Raw genomic sequence first — 19814 nt, 5'->3', positions numbered from 1 at the left:
CTAGGGACCGATTGCATCTTTCTTGAATTTGCCAAAGATTTCGATTGTGTTGCCCATTGCCTCCTTATATGTAAATTATCTGCCCTTCCAATAATTTCCCTCGCTTTGTCATTGCTCTGGAATTCCTTTTTTATTCGAAAGCCGTTCAGCAGGGTTATTAATTCTTCCTCTCGCTCTTGATGTGTCTCTTCCGGCCTACCACAGGACAGAGTTCTAGGCCTGCAACTTTTCGTGAGATACATAAATGACCTGCCAAATAACAGATGATCCAATATTAGAATCTTCCCCGTTGCCTTCTTGTTCTACAGACCAGTAAACTTTCCGATAACCACTTTATCCTTGAAGACGTTCTCATTATTCTCAACCATTAGTGTTCCACCCGGCTCATGACCCTAAGTGTCAACAAATGTAAAATTACTATTTGGAGGTGCGCATGAACTTTCTAATTTTCCCACCACATTCGAGGGGACATGCCGTACCGGGCATCCTATAAATATATTTGCGTTCACCTCACAGCAGGCCTCTCCTGCTTTGACCAAATCGCGGCTGCCGGCGCGAAAGCCGCGAGACACCAGGGCATTTACACTGCAACATCAGTAATTGTCCCTCTGATGCTCGCAAATTATCCCATCTAACATTCCTCTGCCCACAACCTAAATATGAGGCATTGGTTTTGCACCTTTCTGTTAATTAATAAATTACCACGCTTGAAGCCATTCGAAAGCGAGCCGCCCGTTACATTTCAAGTAAATATGACAATTACTCAAGTGTCACTTAGTTTAAAGTGGATCATTCATAATTCCCTTTATTCATTGGCTATTGGCCATCAAATGAGTGGGCACAGAAAGAGTGCGCGTGGCACGAAATCTAATCACCCACTTTTTGCCATGCGGAATTTGCTAACCCTCCTGATCGCCTGGTCATCGAATGTACGCGGATGTTCATCAAGTATTCCCATGATGTTGCCGCCAGTGCGAATCTTCGACTACAGGCATTACCAAGAAAATTTCTATAGCGTTGATGCGACAGGCCGGCTCATCTTCGGGCTACCAAGCGCATCGATATCGTCAACAGTCCCTGTCCATTTAAGCAACTTGAGCATCGACTTGTCTTTCAATGGGCACGGAAACAGTGCGCGTGGTACGAAATCTAATCACCCACTTTTTGCCATGCGGAATTTGCTAACCCTCCTGATCGCCTGGTCATCGACTGTACACGGATGTTCATCAAGTATTCCCATGATGTTGCCACCAGTGCGAATCTTCGACTACGGGCATGACCAAGAAAATTTCTATAGCGTGGATGCGACAGGCCGGCTCATCTTCTGGCTACCAAGCGCATCGATATCGTCAACAGTCCCTGTCCATTTATGCAACTTGAGCATCGACTTGTCTTACAATGGGCACGGAAACAGTGCGCGTGGTACGAAATCTAATCACCCACTTTTTGCCATGCGGAATTTGCTAACCCTCCTGATCGCCTGGTCGTCGACTGTACACGGATGTTCATCAAGTATTCCCATGACGTTGCCGCCAGTGCGAATCTTCGACTACAGGCATGACCAAGAAAATTTCTATAGCGTGGATGCGACAGCCCGGCTCATCTTCGGGCTACCAACCGCATCGACATCGTCAACAGTCCCTGTCCATTTAAGCAACTTGCGCATCGATTTGTCTTTCAATGGTCACAGAAAGAGTGCGCGTGGCACGCAATCTAATCACCGACTTTTTGCCATGCGGGTGTGTATAACGGCTACTCTTTACGCTAAATGGTATGACCACCCCTACCTAATCCTGTTTCCGTGCCAACAAGTGCTGTGAGAAATACTATGTGATTGTTCTCCTATAATTTTATTGCTTTTACAAAGCGGTGGTGTTGAAACTAACCCCGGCCCTACACGCGTTGAGATAACTTATTTGACACCGAAACTTTACCGGATAATCCCGCAGAACATGATAAAGTCCTCTTTCAAATACTACAAGATGTATATGCTCGTTCTCTCCAAAGTTTGAAAGCATAAAATGAGCTAGCTGCTGACGTCAAGGCTATTAGTAGTGGGCAAAACAACATAGAAACAAAAATCTCCACTATACAAAAAAGACTATTAGAAATTGAAGAAAAATTGCACAACTTCAACCATCTCGGCAATGAGTTAAACGAAATGCAAGACGTATTTGGCAGTTTTACAGACCGCAGTAATTCTTTCCTAACATATCTTGATGAACTTGAAGATAGATATAGGCGTGACAACTTAATCTTTTATGGTCCTGCCGACGCTAAAGAAAGCTGGAGCAAAACAGAACGTAAATTGTTAACCAGGCTAAAAAAATGTTTTCTAACCCTTCAGCGCCGACTTGACTGATCGCGCGCACCATCTCGGTATGTTTACACCGACCAAATGCCCTCCCACTGTAGCCAAATTTGCGAGCTCTAAAGCAAAAGAAAACATTCTTTCACTTTGCAGCCTGCTAAAACAAGAGAATATTTCAGTGAGCGAGGACTTCTCTCCAAGCACCGCATTTCTAGAAAAAAACTAATAAATTTCGCTAAGAGCTAACCAGATTTCCCTCAGTTCAAATTGAGCAGATTGTTCAGATTGATCAACAGATTGTTCATGCATAACTAGTGCTTTCTCTACAGGCCCTATCTTGACTGCGTTCAATAGGTGAATACGCGTGGCTTTGAGGCAAGTCACCGCCACAGTGCTGGGACACGTATTACACCTTAGGAATGGCAGAGGAGTAGTGGCATATCGTCGCAATCACGTTCTTCCGAGGTATCGGTACTGCTTACTAGCGCCAGAAGTGTACTTAATGAACGTGACGCTCTCTCATCCGCGACAGATACATGCGGTGCGAATATAATCACCTTAACTGAAACCTGGTTCCCCCCGCATGCGCTTGACTTCGAGATATTATATGATACGCACCAGCTTACAGTTTACCACTGCGACCAAACCGAGCGTAGAAGAGGAGGCGTGCTGCTAGCCGTTTCAAAAGACATTAAAATCACCTATCCAATTTAACACCGCCCTAGGAATAACATGGGTCATATTAACCCTAGGCAACTATCAATCGATTCTTGGCACGTGCTATCGGGCACCTTCTTCACCATCCATATTTATTAATGAACTGCATGGCACTATCAACATAGTACATTCTCGTTTTCCTTCTAACCCTTTGTTTTCGCAAGGAGATTTAAACTTTCTTAACATAATGTCGAATATTCTGCCATTACTTCTTTCCCCATTCTTACAACAGGCAGATAACCTTCTTACTTATGCTCAATTTTTCTCTTACGCAATTAGTTAATCAGACCACCAGCATTTCAAAATGATGTAGCTAAAACCCCCGACTTGATACTTGCAACACATGATGACCTTGCACCTCATATCATCACGTACCTGGAATTGATGACCACCTCTCGCTCAATTTCATAATTAACGCTCCTTTCTCTATAAAGCCCAAACGACGAAGAACAATACGCGACTAACGGAAAGCTAACTTCGGAGCAATAAACAATGAGCTGCCTCATTTATATTTATTTTATTTATTTATTTATTACATACCTGCATCGCCCATGCGGGAATTACAGCAAGGGGGATTACATTTTAAAGGAAGGAAGAAGTAATCGCATACATAAAGCGCGATAAAACGCAACATTGTTTTCAATATTAACAATGTCAGGCGAAAGAGCATTCGATTCTCTTATAGATTGGACAAAAAAAGAATACCTAAAGACGTCACCCGTGAAAGGAAACTCGCGGACTTTCAGCGCATGCTCACGTCTCAACGACGTATACGTAGGCGACTTATATCTTTCTCTCTTAATCCCGGTATTTGAATAATAAACAGCGCGAAAAAATTTCAACCTCAGATTTTTTCGCCGGTCTTTTAATGCTTGCCACGATAATTTAATTTTACTTTCTGTCCTACCTAATTTTCTACTATATTTATTAAGAACAAACCCAGCTGCTCTATTCTGCACTCTTTCAAGCTGCTCCGTGAGATTATCGGTGTACGGATCCCAACAAATACAACCGTAATCAACTAAACTACGAACATAAGTGAAATACAATTGCTATATTTAATTTATTCGGTATCTGACTGAAGTTACGGCGGAGGAATCCCAATGAACGCTGTATTTCCTTATTCTTAATATGCGTAATGTGCCCGTTCCTTCTTAAGTCAGACGTCTTTAAAATTCCTAAATATTTGTATTCGTCAAGATTTTTAATGTCATATTACTCAACGTATAAGTGCATGACTGAAATGCGTGCTTACTTAAAAAAGTGACGTGAACACACTTTTCAACATTTAGTGACATTTCCCATGTTCCTATAAGGTCTAAATCTGTCTATAATAATGAAATACCATTTGCGTTATCTCTGACTTTAAAAATCACACCGTGATCGGCAAACATTCTAAATGAAGTCGTAAGGTCACTTTCAATATCATTAATAAAGAGTAGAAATAAAAGCGGACCTAAAACTGATCCCTGAGGAACACCTGAGGTAACTGGAACATGTACAGAAGAAAAACGTTGACCACCACAGAGTGCTCTTTTGCGCAAAGATATTCGGCAATCCAAGCTATGACACTATTGTCCAACTTGTAGGCCCTAAGTTTTCGGATGAGAAGATCATGAGCAACGACACCAAAGGCTTTTTTTTGAAATCCAGAAATATGCAGGCTATTATTTTGGTTTTGTCTATTGCCGAGGCCAAATCATGAAAGAAGTCTACTAACTGTGTAGAGTATGAAAAACTTTGTCGAGAACCATGTTGACTAGAGCTTAGTATATTGTACTTTACCAAATGGGACATGATTGAAGTATAAATTATATGTTCCATTACCTTCCATGTGTACTTGTTAAAGATACCGGTCTGTAGTTCTCAACGGCACTTCTCGATACGCCTTTGTGAATGGGTGCAACCCATGCCAGCTTCCAATCACGCGGTAAACAAGACTCAGATAAACACTTTGTAAATAACCGAGAACAGTAAAAACACAATATTCAAGAACAGTTTTTAAGAATCGCTGCCGGAATATCTTCGGGGCCAGAAGCGATCGTCGGCTTCATCTCCTGCAGTAATTTACGGAAACCTACACCAAATATAACCTCTGGCATATTTTTAATATCTATTTGGCATATCACATTAGGAGTGCGAGAACGCTTTGGTCTAAACACTGACAAGAAAAAATTACTAAAAAGTTTCACTTTTCTTCATCAGCATCAATTATGATTTGAGAGTTCTTTAAGGGGGGGATAGAATTGTTTTCCTTACCGTTGCATCTAACAAATCTTCAGAGCTCTCTGGAATCTTTGAGCAACTTCACACCATGGTTTTTTTTTCGAAATAAGTATGCTTGGCCTGCTCAGCAAGATTCTGAAAGCTTTTTTTCAAGCATTTCAGTTCTAACCAAGTATTCTGGGACTTCGGTCTCTGAAACTTGAGATAAGCTCTCCTAATTTTTTGCAGTAGTGGTGCAGCTGATGATTAAACCAAGGCTTATCCTTTGACCATTTAGATGAAATAACATGAGTAGGAACAAATCTATCGCGCAATTAAAACAGCTTGTCTTTAAACAGCTTCCATAACTTTTCAATGCCCAATTCATCAACTAATGCATGAAAGGTAGCAAAATATGCCTCAAACGCCGGAATTATAGCCCCAACATCAGCCCTCCTATACACGTAAATATGTTTCGGTTCCTTCTTCGGCACGGACACATATTGAACATCTATATCAGCAGTAAAAACACAATGGTCACTTAAGCCGGGAAGTACATTCACATTTGTTAAGAACTTCGGGGCATTACATAAGAGCAAATCAAGTACGTGACCTTTGCCGGCGCTCCGTGATGCATCACGATGTAATGTTGAATGAATGAATGCTTTATTTTCAACAGACCTAATACAGAGCCTGCTAGAGAGGCAGAGGCTAAAGGCTTAAAATGCCTGACAAAGGCCTCCGACTCTCTACTGTTTGGCAAGCGGTTTTAGGCAAAGGTAACAGTCATGCATTCAACACGAACAAATAAACAAAAATAAGATGAAAAACACAGAATATAACCATTTTACATTTTTATAAGAACAGTATCTATGTCTAGGCATGTCTTTATTACATACATAATGTATGAAGTACATATATACATTGAACGTACATTTCACGTGCGTGTTCTTTTTTATTATACAACTTTATTGATGCAACAGACGAAGATGTTCGTATGCACACATACGTATCGCACGCCTTTGCATTTTTACACAAACCAAAAGAAATCAAATAGTGAGTAAGAGGAGCAACAACCACAGCGAACATTATTTCTGAGAGTAGTTTTATTCTGAAATGATTATTACATTTTTTATGTTATTTTTGAAAATATTTATAGTGGTACTGAAATCCAATTTTCTTTGACCTTATTTAATACATCAGCTACCTGATATTCCGTTTTCTGTCGTCCGTATTCAGTTCGCATTTTAGGAGTGCGTCGTTTTTTGGAATCTTAGGCAATAGCTAGTACTTTTTTCATCTTTTGTGTAGCGTTTGTTTTTGTGTATTAATTGCAATAGCTTGAAATAGCATAACTGGTCTGCCCGCAGTATACGATGTTTTATAAATAAGGGAGCCGTTCTTAAATCTTGCATTTTATCATAATATTTTCAAAAAACTGTAAAATCTTTTTTTGGAGTATAACAAGCTTGTTGTAATTTGTTATTATGGTGGTACCCCAGACAAGTAAACCATAAGTAAGTTTGGAATAGAAAAGAGAATAATAAAGAGTTCGCTTTAGCCAGAGTGGTATAAGGTGGGTTATCCTGTACAAACATCCAACTGTACGTGCTATATCTGAAATGAGATAATTTATGTGTAGTCCAACTTAGTTTGTCTTGAGACCAAACCCCGAGAAATTTTTGTTTTTCAACTTGTTTAATTACGCTTTCTTCAAACTTTAGCATTATCTTTCTCTACAATGGTTTGTTAGTGGGACGAAATATCATGTATGTAGTTTTGGAGGCATTTAATGTCAGCTTGTTCTGTTTTAGCCATCGGGATAGATGAAAAAGATATGCATTGGATCACGTTCAACTGTTGCAAGGTTATGGGACGAAAAAAATATATTTGTTTCATCTGCATACATGATGACGTCAGAGGTACAAAGGATAGAGACAATATCATTTATAAAGATGATGAATAATAGTGGCCCAAGTATGGAGCCCTGAGGGACACCTTGTTTTATTCTCATTTCCTTTGAAAATGCTCCGTGATTCTTTACAAGTTGAAAACGATCTGATAAGTAGCTTATGAGAAGATCAAGAACAACGCCTCGGACTCCATACCTGCATAGTTTGTTTAGTAATAAATACAATTGTATAGAATCAAAGGCTTTCCTGAGGTCTAGAAACAGACCAAGCGTATATTTCCTATTTATTACATTTTCGATTATTTTGTCTTTGATATTTACTAGAGCCTGCTCAGTTGATTTGTGCTTGCGAAAACCATATGGGTTTTCTGCTATTAATTTATGTTTGTCAAAAAATACCAGGAGACTTTATAAATAACGGCTTCAAAAATTTTTGATATTGTGGGAAGTACAGATATGGGACGATAGTTCGATAAGTTGTTTACACCACCCCCATTATGGATCGCAGTAACTTTCGCCGTCTTTAACTGCCTCGGAAAAATGCCTTTTTCCAGAGAAAGATTAACCATGTGACTAAGTACCCCAGAAATTAACGGCGCAGCCAATTTCATTTCAGCTGGGCATATTTCGTCGATCCCTGGCGCTACATTATTCTTTAATTGTTTTATTATATTTGATATTTCTACCGGGTCCGTAGGCTGCATGTAGATAGATTGAAAGATTGTATTTGCATTGAGACCGCCATAATCGCATTCTATTTCACAAGAAGATACACAGGAACCGGCGTTAATAAAGCGAGTATTCATAGCATCAGCCAATCATTCCCCGCGCAGCGTTTCTCCATCTATGGTAAGCTGCTCACAGACACCAGTAACTTTTTTCCTGGAAGTGAGCGAGTTCACCACGACCCATATCTTTTTTCGGTCTTTATAAATTCGTTGAAAAGTTTTCTCATAGTATTGGTGCTTTGCTTTTTTCAGATCAGACGTGAGGGCGTTTCGGTAATTTTTGTATAGTTCGAATTTATCCGGCGCCTGCGTGCTCACAGTCATAATATACCTTATTCTTTACTTTGATACGATAATACAAATCTGAGGTAACCCACGGCTTCCTTTGCTTTTTTTATTTCTAGAAGATATTTTTACTGGGAACGCAGCAACATAGTAAGCACGAAGCAACTTTATGAATGTATCACACGCATCGTTTACATTTTTTTTGCAAAAAGACATCGTGCCAATCAACTTCTTTAACTGTATGAAAAAACATTTCCCTCGTTTCGTCATTTTTTAGTGGCTCAGTTGTCAGCTGTTTAATTGGTTGGCTGTTTTTTTCTGGAGTAAATCAAGCGAAAAATACAGGGAGGTGAACACTTAAGTCATGGGATAGAATCCCAGTTTTTGATTCGCATGGGTTTACATTCGAAGCACATATATCTAGTACTGTTGAACTGTGCGTAGTAATCCTGGTTGGTTTTGAAATGTAGTTTGTTAAACCGTACGTGGAAAAAACAAGTGCTAACTTTTTCGCATATGGGTCATCTGATATGAGATCTATGTTGGTGTCGCCCATAACGACACAAGGAGTATTAGGAGAAGTAGTGGTCTCAAGCAATGTGTCCAGATATTCTAAGAATTTATTTTTATGCCCCTGGGGTGGACAATAAAGCGCAATAATCAACACTTTGCTAATACGCATGCTTAGACACTCAGTGTCTGCGGTCGTAACTGATACGTTCTCAAGGATCTCATGAGACAAAGTAACCCTGAAATAAATGGCTATTCCACCACCTTTTTTTCCATCACGACAGAGGTATTCTGAACGGTAGCCTGAAAAGTGTGGTGCGTGTGCTTTATTTGTTATCCAAGTTTCCGTAAAGATTAAAACACCAATATCAGAAGATATGGACGATAGCAATACTGCTATATTATCTGCTTTTCCCTTTATGCTTCTGCAGTTTATGTGTATTATTGTAAGCCCTTTTTCTTTTGTGGATAACGCGTTATTAAATACATTGACAGTATAATGTCGGCAGTTGTCGATCAGTTCAGCCATACGTGATATGAACAGCACAAACGAACAAAAAAAGGAGAAAAAGAAAGCAAGACTATTCCTACTCGCTTTGGATTTGCTCCAAATCTGGCGTATCAGCGATGTGGACAACAGGGGATTCCTTATTTTTTCGTGCAATCACCCTTCCTCCGGACGTCCATACAAATTTCCAGTGCGATTCCTTCTTTTTGTGAATCGCAGCCGCAAGCAAGTATTTATTTTTAGGTGTCAAGTGCTCATTTACAAAGATCGGTCGTGGTTCTTCCATACTAAACAGCGAGCCGTTGAGCGTTTGCTTCCAAAGCATTTCGCAAAGCATTTCGCTTGCTTTTTGTAACAAAGCACACAACAATATTCTGGACGCCCGGTTTCGGCGTGCGAACCTAGTTACACATGTGAAGGTCGTCATCTTCGACACATTTACCCACTATCTCGCCCATTTTTCGTATCACGGTCAGTGAGTTGCTGCCAGCGGGGGCTCCTTTCACCTCTAGATGTATTTAGGCGCTCATATTGCTAGAGTTCCTCGCAACTCTGCGTTAGCTTTGCGTTCTCAGCCTTCAGATCCATGCTCTGTTTCAGCAGTTGCTGCATTTCCATCCTTAAGTTTTCATGTCGGCGTCCGTAGCTTTTACATAATTGCAGATATCAGTGCAGCAGGACACGCCATCCTTCAGCTCTGAAATACCTACTTTAATCTCCGGTTTGCCCACTCTAATATCACGCCGGAAAGTCTCAAGTGCTTTAGCTAAGTCACGTAGTTCTTTCAAGCTTGTATCTTGCTTTCCAGCATCCTTTCCCGCCATGTTCAAAACAATCAAAGCAGTCGAGATACACACAATGTTATGCACGAAGAATACACCTTGGCAGCAGCAACAGCACTAGGAAGTGTGAAAAATTTTTTTTTTGCAATGGATGGAAATAAGCACTAACCTGCAATGATACAGGGCAGGTTTTTAAGGACCGTGTCTTTCGGTGCCACTGCCGCTGCCAATGTGTCGGTCGCCTCCTTCCGTGCTTCTTTTATACGGTTGATCCGTTGACGACAGCGTCCCCTCGTTGCAACGAAGATGTGAACGCTGTGACGTGTCTTCAGGCAAGCTTTCTGCACGTGCCTCCATATCGGCGATATTGAAACGTAAAATCACAGACGAGGTACAAAAATTCAGAATACACATGGCCAGTGACCGGCGCTACAGGGTCATCGCACGACTAGTCTATACCCGGAAGATTAAAATCTTACCCTAGTATTATGATATCGTTTTCAAGCGTATAAGGGAAAGCAGACACCTGAGAAAACTGGTCGTATGATGATCCGATAGGACGGTAATATGATCCAATAACAATGCTTTTCCCATTAGATACCCTAACTTTGCAAAAAAACATACACAACATTGGCTGTAGAACCTTCCAGTGGTGCACACAATAAGCTTGAGGTAACAATAATAAATACCCCTGCCCCTCTTGCTCCTCGAGCGCGTCTGAAACAATGATAGCCATCTGGAAAAACTTCAGAATTTAAGACGCTCGAGTCCAAGCATGACTCGGTGCCAATAACTATTGACGACTCTACTGATCTAGGAAGCATATAGAAAGAATCGACTTCATTTCTTATGCTCCTGCAGTTTATCACCAAAACGCTGAGCATTTCTTTTATGTTAGTCACTGGTGATGGTCGCATCTGCTTCACTTTGCTGGTCACGCTATAAATCTGATAGCGTTTGTTGTCCATGTACAAGGTATCGAACTTTAGTAGGGCTTTTATACCTTCGTGCCCATTCTGTTTGTGAAAATTCTAGAAACAGCTTCTTTTATCCCTCACGACGCGTGAAAAATCTTCGGAAATGCTACAGTTCGTGCCCTTTCCCTTGCGTGCATTATATAACAATTGTTGGCATTGTTTGAAAGAGGAAAACTTCACTATAATTGGGCGTGCTTTATCTGCTCGATAGGTTCCTATCTTGTGAGTGCGCTCAATTCCAACAGCACTGGGTTCCAGTTTAGTGCGGCACAGGTTTAAGACAAGTTCACTTGGTTTAGTTGCGTTTGCGCCAGTGTCACTATCTTGAAAACCATAAAAAGTAGATTATCCCGCCTTTGACGATTCTCAATATTTTCACTTTTTGAACCAAAAGCCGACAATGTTGCCTGATTCTGAAGCAACTGTGCCTCATCGTTAGCCAGTGAAGAACGAATGTCATCCACTCGTTTGATTGTTTCTTCTAATGACACAATACGTGTATTCAGTAATTTTATTTCAGCGAAGAACTTGTTCTGCATTGCTGACAGCTTTTTCAATATTGTTTTGGCCTTCAAGTACTCGTTCAAACTGTGCAGCATCGGGCCCTGGATTCGGCTCTATATCACCTCCGCACAGCAGTAAGATCAGTAAATAGAAAGCGGAACGCCTCCAAACAATAAGCTTACGTCGTACGAGCACCCTCCGCGACTTCAAATAAACACACTGCTTTGAACACAAGAAAAACAGAGTTTGGGGTGGAATCGGCAAAGCAATGCAAACATTCATCGTCGAATAGTGCTTGTGACTAACCTGCGAAAGCAGTAAACAATACATAGGGGTTGAAGCCATGTCGCCAATTCCGCGCCCCGTCGTCGTAGTGCCGCTTCGAGGCTTTAGTAGCTGAAGGCCACCGCCAGCGTGTCCCAGGGCACACAGTTGCCATTCGTGAAGTGGGGAGAAGTCACATTCAGCGAGCGCCGGGCACGTCCTGTTGGTCCCAGAGCCGCGTAAAAGGCAATCCATCGCAGTTCACTTCAACTCGGGCTTCGCCGCCTACGTACGCTGATGCCGAAGTGCAGCAAGACACAAAAACGTCAATGGGGCCAATCTGCGATAGCAGTAAACAATATATAAGGGTTGATGCCATGTCGCCGGTTTTATAAAAAACTTTGATGATCGTACAATTCAATCTAACTAGGATTTCTTCACACGTACAATTCACAGATTAACTGAGGCATGCGACCCTAACCGGACAATCACTTCAAATGCGTGAGCGCCGTGGTACTCTGGTCATCTAAAACGCTAATCCAACCGAGAAAAGCACTTCTATAACTTAGGAAAATCAACCCCTACTGACGCGCGCTGGGCAACTTATAAATATGCCTCAGATATTGATATAGCAGTTTTAAGAAGTGCTAAAGACAACTACTTATCTAGCACACTACCTGAAAAACTAAAACAAATCCTAAAAGTTTAGGCAAATAATAAACTCAAGAAATAACAATGCTGTTTCATTACAAGATTTATCTGAAATATTGTTCCTGAGAACATATGCGCGACCATTCCTTTTGAATTATTCGCAGGTCAATTTTCGAAAACTGCCAATGTTGAATTTCCTATCGCATACCAACACGAATACATACCAATGCATCCAGTGATTGTTGAGGTACACGGAATGAACAAGTTAGTAGATAGTTTATCGTATCATTCATCACCTGGCTACGACTGCAATAACAGCAAATTCCTTAAAAGCACTAGGGTCTTTAGTACCATAATACTAACAAAAATGTTCGGACAAACCCTTAACTCATGTGAGCTTCCAAAGCAATGGAAAATTGGGAAGGTGGTTCCAATTTATAAATCTGGCCCCAGGAATTCGCCTCCTAATTATCGCCTCATATCATTTAGAAGTGGCTGATGTTTATTATTATAGCATGTAGTTTTCACAAACCTGGCTAGCTTTCTAGAATCCAACTCATATTTTAGTAACGTACAACATCGTTTTCGAAAATCATATTCCTGACAAACACAACTAGTATCATTCACTCATTAACTGTATCGCATCCTGGAAAGCTCATCTTGCGCTGACTGTCTTCTTGGATTTTAGTGAATCATTTGTTAAAGTGTGCCACAAACTACTAATTTTACAACTAAGATTGCTAAATATTGACCATAACCTTCAAAAATGGATACTGAATTTCGTTACTAACCACCTCCAATTTTTTACTACTAATGGTCGTAAATCTCCACTGGCTTAAGTTCAGTCGGGTGTACCACAAGAGCCTGTGTTGGGTCCACTAATATTTCTTATCTATAATCATGATCTGACAGATGAAATATGTGCTAACATACATTTGTTCGCAGATGATTGCGTTATTTCTGGGAAATTAAAAGCACTGATGATACTAAAACACTGCAAGCTTATGTGAAGTTTATAGATGACTGGGGCGGGAAGAGGTCATAGTGGAATTAAATACTAACAAATCCAAAATAATGCGCGTATGCAGACCTAATTGTACTCCTAGAACCTACCATCTGAACAACGATCCCATAGATGTTGTCGTGTCATATATATATATATATATATATATATATATATATATATATATATATATATATATCTTTGTATCCACATTACCAATAACTTAAATTCGACCATGCATATTGACACGTGTACTTGACTTTATCGGGTGAGACGTTTCACCGCCCAACCAATGTTATCGCACAGCGCAAGGACGCGCCTGCATGTATCGGAAGTTTCTGGAATGTTATGATGGTTTCATCCGCTGTCTGTGACCGAACCTTGTGTAATATGATTGCATGTATGCACGACGCAAATGGCGTAGAACTTTGTGGAAGGCATGCGGGTCCCAGCGATTACTCTGGAACATTCGACGACTGATGTATAAAAGACGACGCGCTTGACACGCTCATCAGATTTTCGCCGATCGCCGACCGTGTTTGCCGCTATCGTTGTGCTATAAGTGTTGCCTTTTTTGTGGGCACAGGTTCGCCCAAAAAGTTAGTTTTGTCTTTCACAGTATTGCTACTGTGTTCTCAAACGTCACCACCACGTGACATCTGGTGGAGGTGCTTTTCGTACATGTAACGGACGCCCACGACAAGCCGTGATTCAAACCCGGACCTCCACAATGAGAACACCAACATGGTCCTGGACCATCGAGCAAGCCGCCGTCTTCCACAGCTGCCCCCGGAGCACGGACTTCTACCTGAGAAGACCAAGAAGATTGTGGCCAAGGCAACCTCAATGGCAGCCCCAGAGTTCCCCATCGTGCTGCAGCAGCCCAAGGAGCCTCCGACGTTCCGCGGTTCAACATTCGAGGACCCGGAAAGCTGGCTTGGGACGTAGGAGAGGGTCGCTGCATTTAACAGCTGGAACAGCGACCACAAACTGCGACATGTCTTCTTCGCATTGGAAGACGCTGCCTGGACGCGGTTCGAGAACCGAGAAGCCACCTTAACGACGAGGGACCTGTTCCGAAGCGGCTTCCCGCAGACCTTCACAAGCGTCGTACGCCGAGAACGAGTCCAAGCACTACTAGAAACCCGAGTGCAGCTGCCTAATGAAACCACCGCGATCTTTACAGCATAAATGAGCCGCCTATTCCGCCACGCCGACCCGGAAATGTCCGAGGAGAAAAAAGTCCACCTACTGATGCGTGGTGTAAAGGAGGAACTTTTTGCCGGAATGGTAAGAAGTCCACAGAAGACCGTCCACAAGTTTCTTCGCGAGGCCACTAGCATCGAGAAGCCACTGGCAATTCAACCGCCGCACGAACTCGACAAACTACGCCGGAGTTGCGGCCCTGGCCACCGACGACCTGCGCGAGACTATCCGAGTGGTCGTGCGGGAGGAACTACAGAAGCTGTTCCCATCATCACAGCCTCAAGTGGCTTCGATTGCCGACGCCGTACGGGAGGAGCTACAACAACTCGGAGTAGGCACTGAATCGCCGCAGCCTCAGCCGAAAGCGATGACGTACGCCGCTGTAGCCTGCCGTTACGTTCCCCACCGCGCCCACGGCAGGGCCCAGTGACGACCCAGTTCCGTCGTCCACCCGCCCCCGCTCCCCCCACCAGGACGCCAAGCCGTCTCCTCTCGCGGCGTTCCAAGAAAGACTGACTTTGGCGCGCCCCCGACCACCGTCCGCTTTGCTATCATTGCGGAGAAGCCGGGCACATCTACCGCCGATGCCCATACCGGGAGATGGGACTCCGCGGGTTCGCCGTTAACGCACCGCGACCACAAATTGGCGAACGACCACGCCATATCGCCGACTACCTCGCCGCCACTCAGTGGAGCCCTCGATGACCGTCCCGTTCGCCGTCACCAAGCCGCTACCTGTCGCCGCAGCGCCGACCATCCACCGGCCCAGCCCGAGGCCGCTCTGCGAGTCCATATCCGCAAAACTAAAAGCAGCAACCGATGGAGGTGCGGTTGCGGTTCGTCGAACTGACGAAGATCCTCCGCCGCCGACGAAGACGACGACGAAACATTCTCGACGACATAATAACGACACGCCGTCGTCCCGACAAAGTCGGGAAGCCAAGACTACACCGACAAAAGACGACTTGATGACGCGACGTTCCAACTTCAGTTCAACATGACGCAGCCATGATCCGACGCCAAAACCTAACTGCAACGCAACCACCGATATCGAAGTGCTTCTCGATGGCCACGCAGTTACCGCCTTAGTGAACACAGGCGCTGATTACTCCGTCATGAGTGGACACATCGCCGCCCACTTGAAGAAAGTTATGACTACATGGGAAGGCCCTCAAATTCGGACTGCTGGAGGACACCTCATAACGCCGACTGGAATGTGCACGGCAAAAATTACCATTCACGACCGAAGTTACCCTGCCACCTTGGTTATTCTCCAACAGTGTTCCCGAGACGTCATTCTCGGCATGGACTTCCTGAACCAACACGGCGCAATCATCGACCTGAAGTCGAAGTCAATAACGCTGTCGGAAGATCAAGTGATACCGCCGGAGAGCCTTCCTAGTCACCGCGCCTTGAGTGTGCTCGAAGATCAAGTGAGCATCTCGCCTCGCTCCAGCATTATTTCGGTCGGCACCAAAACTTCTACCGACGCAGAAGGCGTCATCGAAGGTGACCAACGTCTACTGCTCGATCGCAAAATTTCCGTCGCGAGAGGAATCACTAGACTGCACGGAGGAAACACGAAAGTGTTGCTGACATACATCAGCCAGGAGTTCAAGCACATCAACAAGGGCACGACGATCGCATACATCGAGAAATTTTTGGAAACCAGCAATGCGTTTGTCCTCTCGGATCCTGCTGCATGTACCCCAACGACCGTAGTTCCCGAACCAGACTCCGACATAAATCCGAGTCTCCCCATGATTAAGCAACAACAGCTCAGAAGTTTACTTCGACGATACAAAGAGTGCTTTTCGACGTCATCAAGGATTCGACAAACGCCAGTCACAAAGCATCGCATAATAACCTAAGAGTGTGCTCGACCACTCCGCCAGAGCCCTTATCGAGTTTCGACGCGAGAACGTGAGGCTATAAGGCACCAAGTCGACGAAATGCTGCGCGACGACATCATCCAGCCGTCAAAAAGCCCGTGGGCATCCCCTGTTGTCCTGGTAAAAAAAAGGACGGAACCCTACGTTTCTGCGTCGATTATTGTCGTCTGAACGAGATCACGAAGGACGTATACCACCTCCCACGAATAGACGACGCATTGAATCGGCTCTGCAACGCTAAATACTTCTCGTACGAAAGATCTTAAGTCTGTCTTTTGGCAAATAGAAGTCGACGAAAGAGATCGCGAAACGACCGCCTTCACCACCCCAGAGGGCTTCTACGAGTTCAAGGTTATACCATTCGGACTCTGCTCGGCGCCTGCAACGTTCCAGCGCGTGATGGACACGGTTTTAGCAGGATTGAAGTAGCGGACCTGTCTCGTATACTTGGATGGCGTCGTCGTCTTCGCCGGAAATTTTGACGATCACCTTAGGCGGCTTGCAACAGTACTAGAGGCCATCAGGTCATCAGGGCTTACTCTTAAACCGGAAACGGGCCGCTTGGCTTACGAGGAGCTTCAGTTTCTAGGCCACGTCATCATGTCATGTCGAGTTCACGTGGGAAACGCCGCAGGCCGATGCATTTCAAGAACTCAAACGACGCATGCAGTCGCCCCCGGTACTTGCACACTTCGACGAGAACACCGATACCGAAATCCACCCTGACGCCAGTAGCCTAGGCCTCGGTGCCGTCCTAGTACAGAGGAAAGACGGACTTGAACGGGTGATATCTTATGCTAGCCGGTCGCTGTCAAAAGCGGAAGTCAATTATTCTACGACTGAAAAGGAATGCCTCGCCATCATTTGGGCTACAGCAAAATTCCGCCCTTACCTATATGGGATGCCATTCAAGGTGGTGAGCGACCATCACGGGTTGTGTTAGCCAAGTAACTTAAAGGGCCCTTCAGGACGGCTGGCACGGTGGAGCGTCAGACTACAAGAATACGACATCACTGTAACCTACAAGACCGGAAGAAAACACTCAGATGCCGATTGCCTATCACGCACCCGCATTGGCCCGCCGCCGCAAGATGACGAGCATGAAGACGCCTTCCTTGCAATAATAAGCGCGGAAGACTTCGCTGAGCAGCAACGAGCGGACCCGGAACTAAAAGGCCTTCGATTATTTGGAAGGGCACACCGACGCTGTCCCTAGGGCATTTAAGCTAGGATTGTCTACGTTTACGCTTCAAAACAACCTACTCGTGAAGAAGAAGTTCTTACTAGCCCGTGCCAACTACCTTCTTGTTGTTCCGTCGGCGCTGCGTCCAAAAGTACTGCACGCCCTACATGACGATCTGACCGCTGGGCACCTCGGTTTCTTCCGGACGCTATCGAGGATGCAAGAAAGGTATTACTGGCCGCGCCTAACTGCCGATGTCACCCGTTACGTCAAGACATGTCGAGACTGTCAATGACGCAAGGCACCACTGTCCAGGCCAACGGGATTACTACAGCCGATCAAGCCTCCTTACCGACCTTTTAAGCAGATCGGCATGCACTTGCTGGGACCGTTTCCGACTTCAACTTCCGGAAATAAGTGGATCCTCGTGGCGGCGGACTATCTCACCGGCTTCGCTGAAACTAAAGCTCTACCGAAAGGCAGCGCAGCCGAAGTGGCGAAACTTTTCGTCGAGAACATCCTGCTGGTAAATGGTGATCCAGAAGTCCTCATCACCGATAGAGGAACGGCTTTTACAGCAGAGCTCACCCAAGCCATTCTTCAATACAGCCAGACAAGCCACAGGAGGACAACTACCTACCACCCGCAGACGAATGGTCTCACGGAGTGCCTAAACATGACCATCGCCGACATGCAAGCAATGTAGGTCGACGTCGAAAACAAGACTTGGGATGTCGTCCTGCCGTACGTAACATTCGCTTACAACACGGCGGTGCAAGAAACAACACAGATCACGCCGTTCAAGTTAGTTTATGGCAGGAACCCGACGAGGACGCTCGACGAAATGCTGCCGCACGTCACTCACGAGGATAATCTTGACGTCGCTACCTATCTTTAGCGCGCCGAAGAAACCCGACAGCTCGCCCGCCTACGGATCAAGAACCAGCAGCGTACCGACAGCCGACACTACAACCTCCGACGATGCTTCGTCGAGTACGAGCCCGGCGACCGTGTTTGGGTATGGACCCCGATACGCCGACGAGGACTGAGTGAGAAACTATGGCAACACTATTTCGGACCCTACAAGTTCATCCGATGTATTGGCGCACTGGACTATGATGTCGTGCGAGACGGCATTTCGCATTTACAGCTGCGCCGCGTACGATCTGAAGTGGTCCACGTGGTTCGTCTTCAAACGTTTTACGGATGCTGACGAACTTTGATTACTTTTATGTTTTCTTTTCTACGAGTGCTTCCTTATTACTTTCGTTTGTTTGCAGCATGCAGTCGATGCATTTTAAGAGGGAGGTATTGACACGTGTACTTGTCTTTATCGGGCGACACGTTTCACCGCCTAACAAATGTTATCGCACGGCGCAGGACGCGCCTGCATGTATCGGAAGTTTCTGGAACGTCATCGATGGTTCCATCCGCTGTCTGTGACCGAATCTTGTGTAATCTGATTGCATGTGTGCGCGACGCGAATAATGTAGAACTTTGTGGAATGCACGCGAGTCCCGGCGATTACTTTGGAACATTCGACGACTGATGTATAAAACCCGACGCGTTTGATCCGCTCATTAGATTTTCGACGGTCGCCGACCGTGTTCGCCGCTATCGTGGTGCTGTAAGTGTAGCCTGTTTTTGTGGGCACAGGTTCGCCCAATGAAAGTTGGTTTTGTCTTTCACGGTATTGCTGCTGTGTTCTTCAACGTCACCACCACGGGACAATATACAGTATGTCAATACCAATGCTAATCGCGTGCTCGGGCACTTACGGCGCTACCTTTTCAAAGGACCAACTAGTTTAAAGTTGCAGCTTTACAAGACTCTAGTACGCACGATACTTCAATACGCATATGCAATTTGGGATCCCAGTGACGTTAATCTCATTATGTCACTTTAAGTAGTACAATATAACTCTACCCGTTTCATTCTTTCTAATCATAACCGTACTGGGAGTATTACCTTAATGAAAACTAGCCTAGCACCTATTCTACTCGCTAACCACAGCACAATTGCTAGTCTTCCGCTATTTCATAAAATTTGAACCACACCACGCTTCACGACAATTTCATCCTACGGCCTCAGTACATCGAAAACCGAGCCGATCTTGGCAGTAAGGTAGGAATTGATTCATGTCACACAAAGTCTTTCTTTCAGTCTACCATCCCCC

Source organism: Dermacentor variabilis, chromosome 8, assembly GCF_050947875.1.
Source record: "Dermacentor variabilis isolate Ectoservices chromosome 8, ASM5094787v1, whole genome shotgun sequence".
Lineage (NCBI taxonomy): Eukaryota > Metazoa > Arthropoda > Arachnida > Ixodida > Ixodidae > Dermacentor > Dermacentor variabilis.
This window is presented reverse-complemented; position numbering follows the sequence as displayed.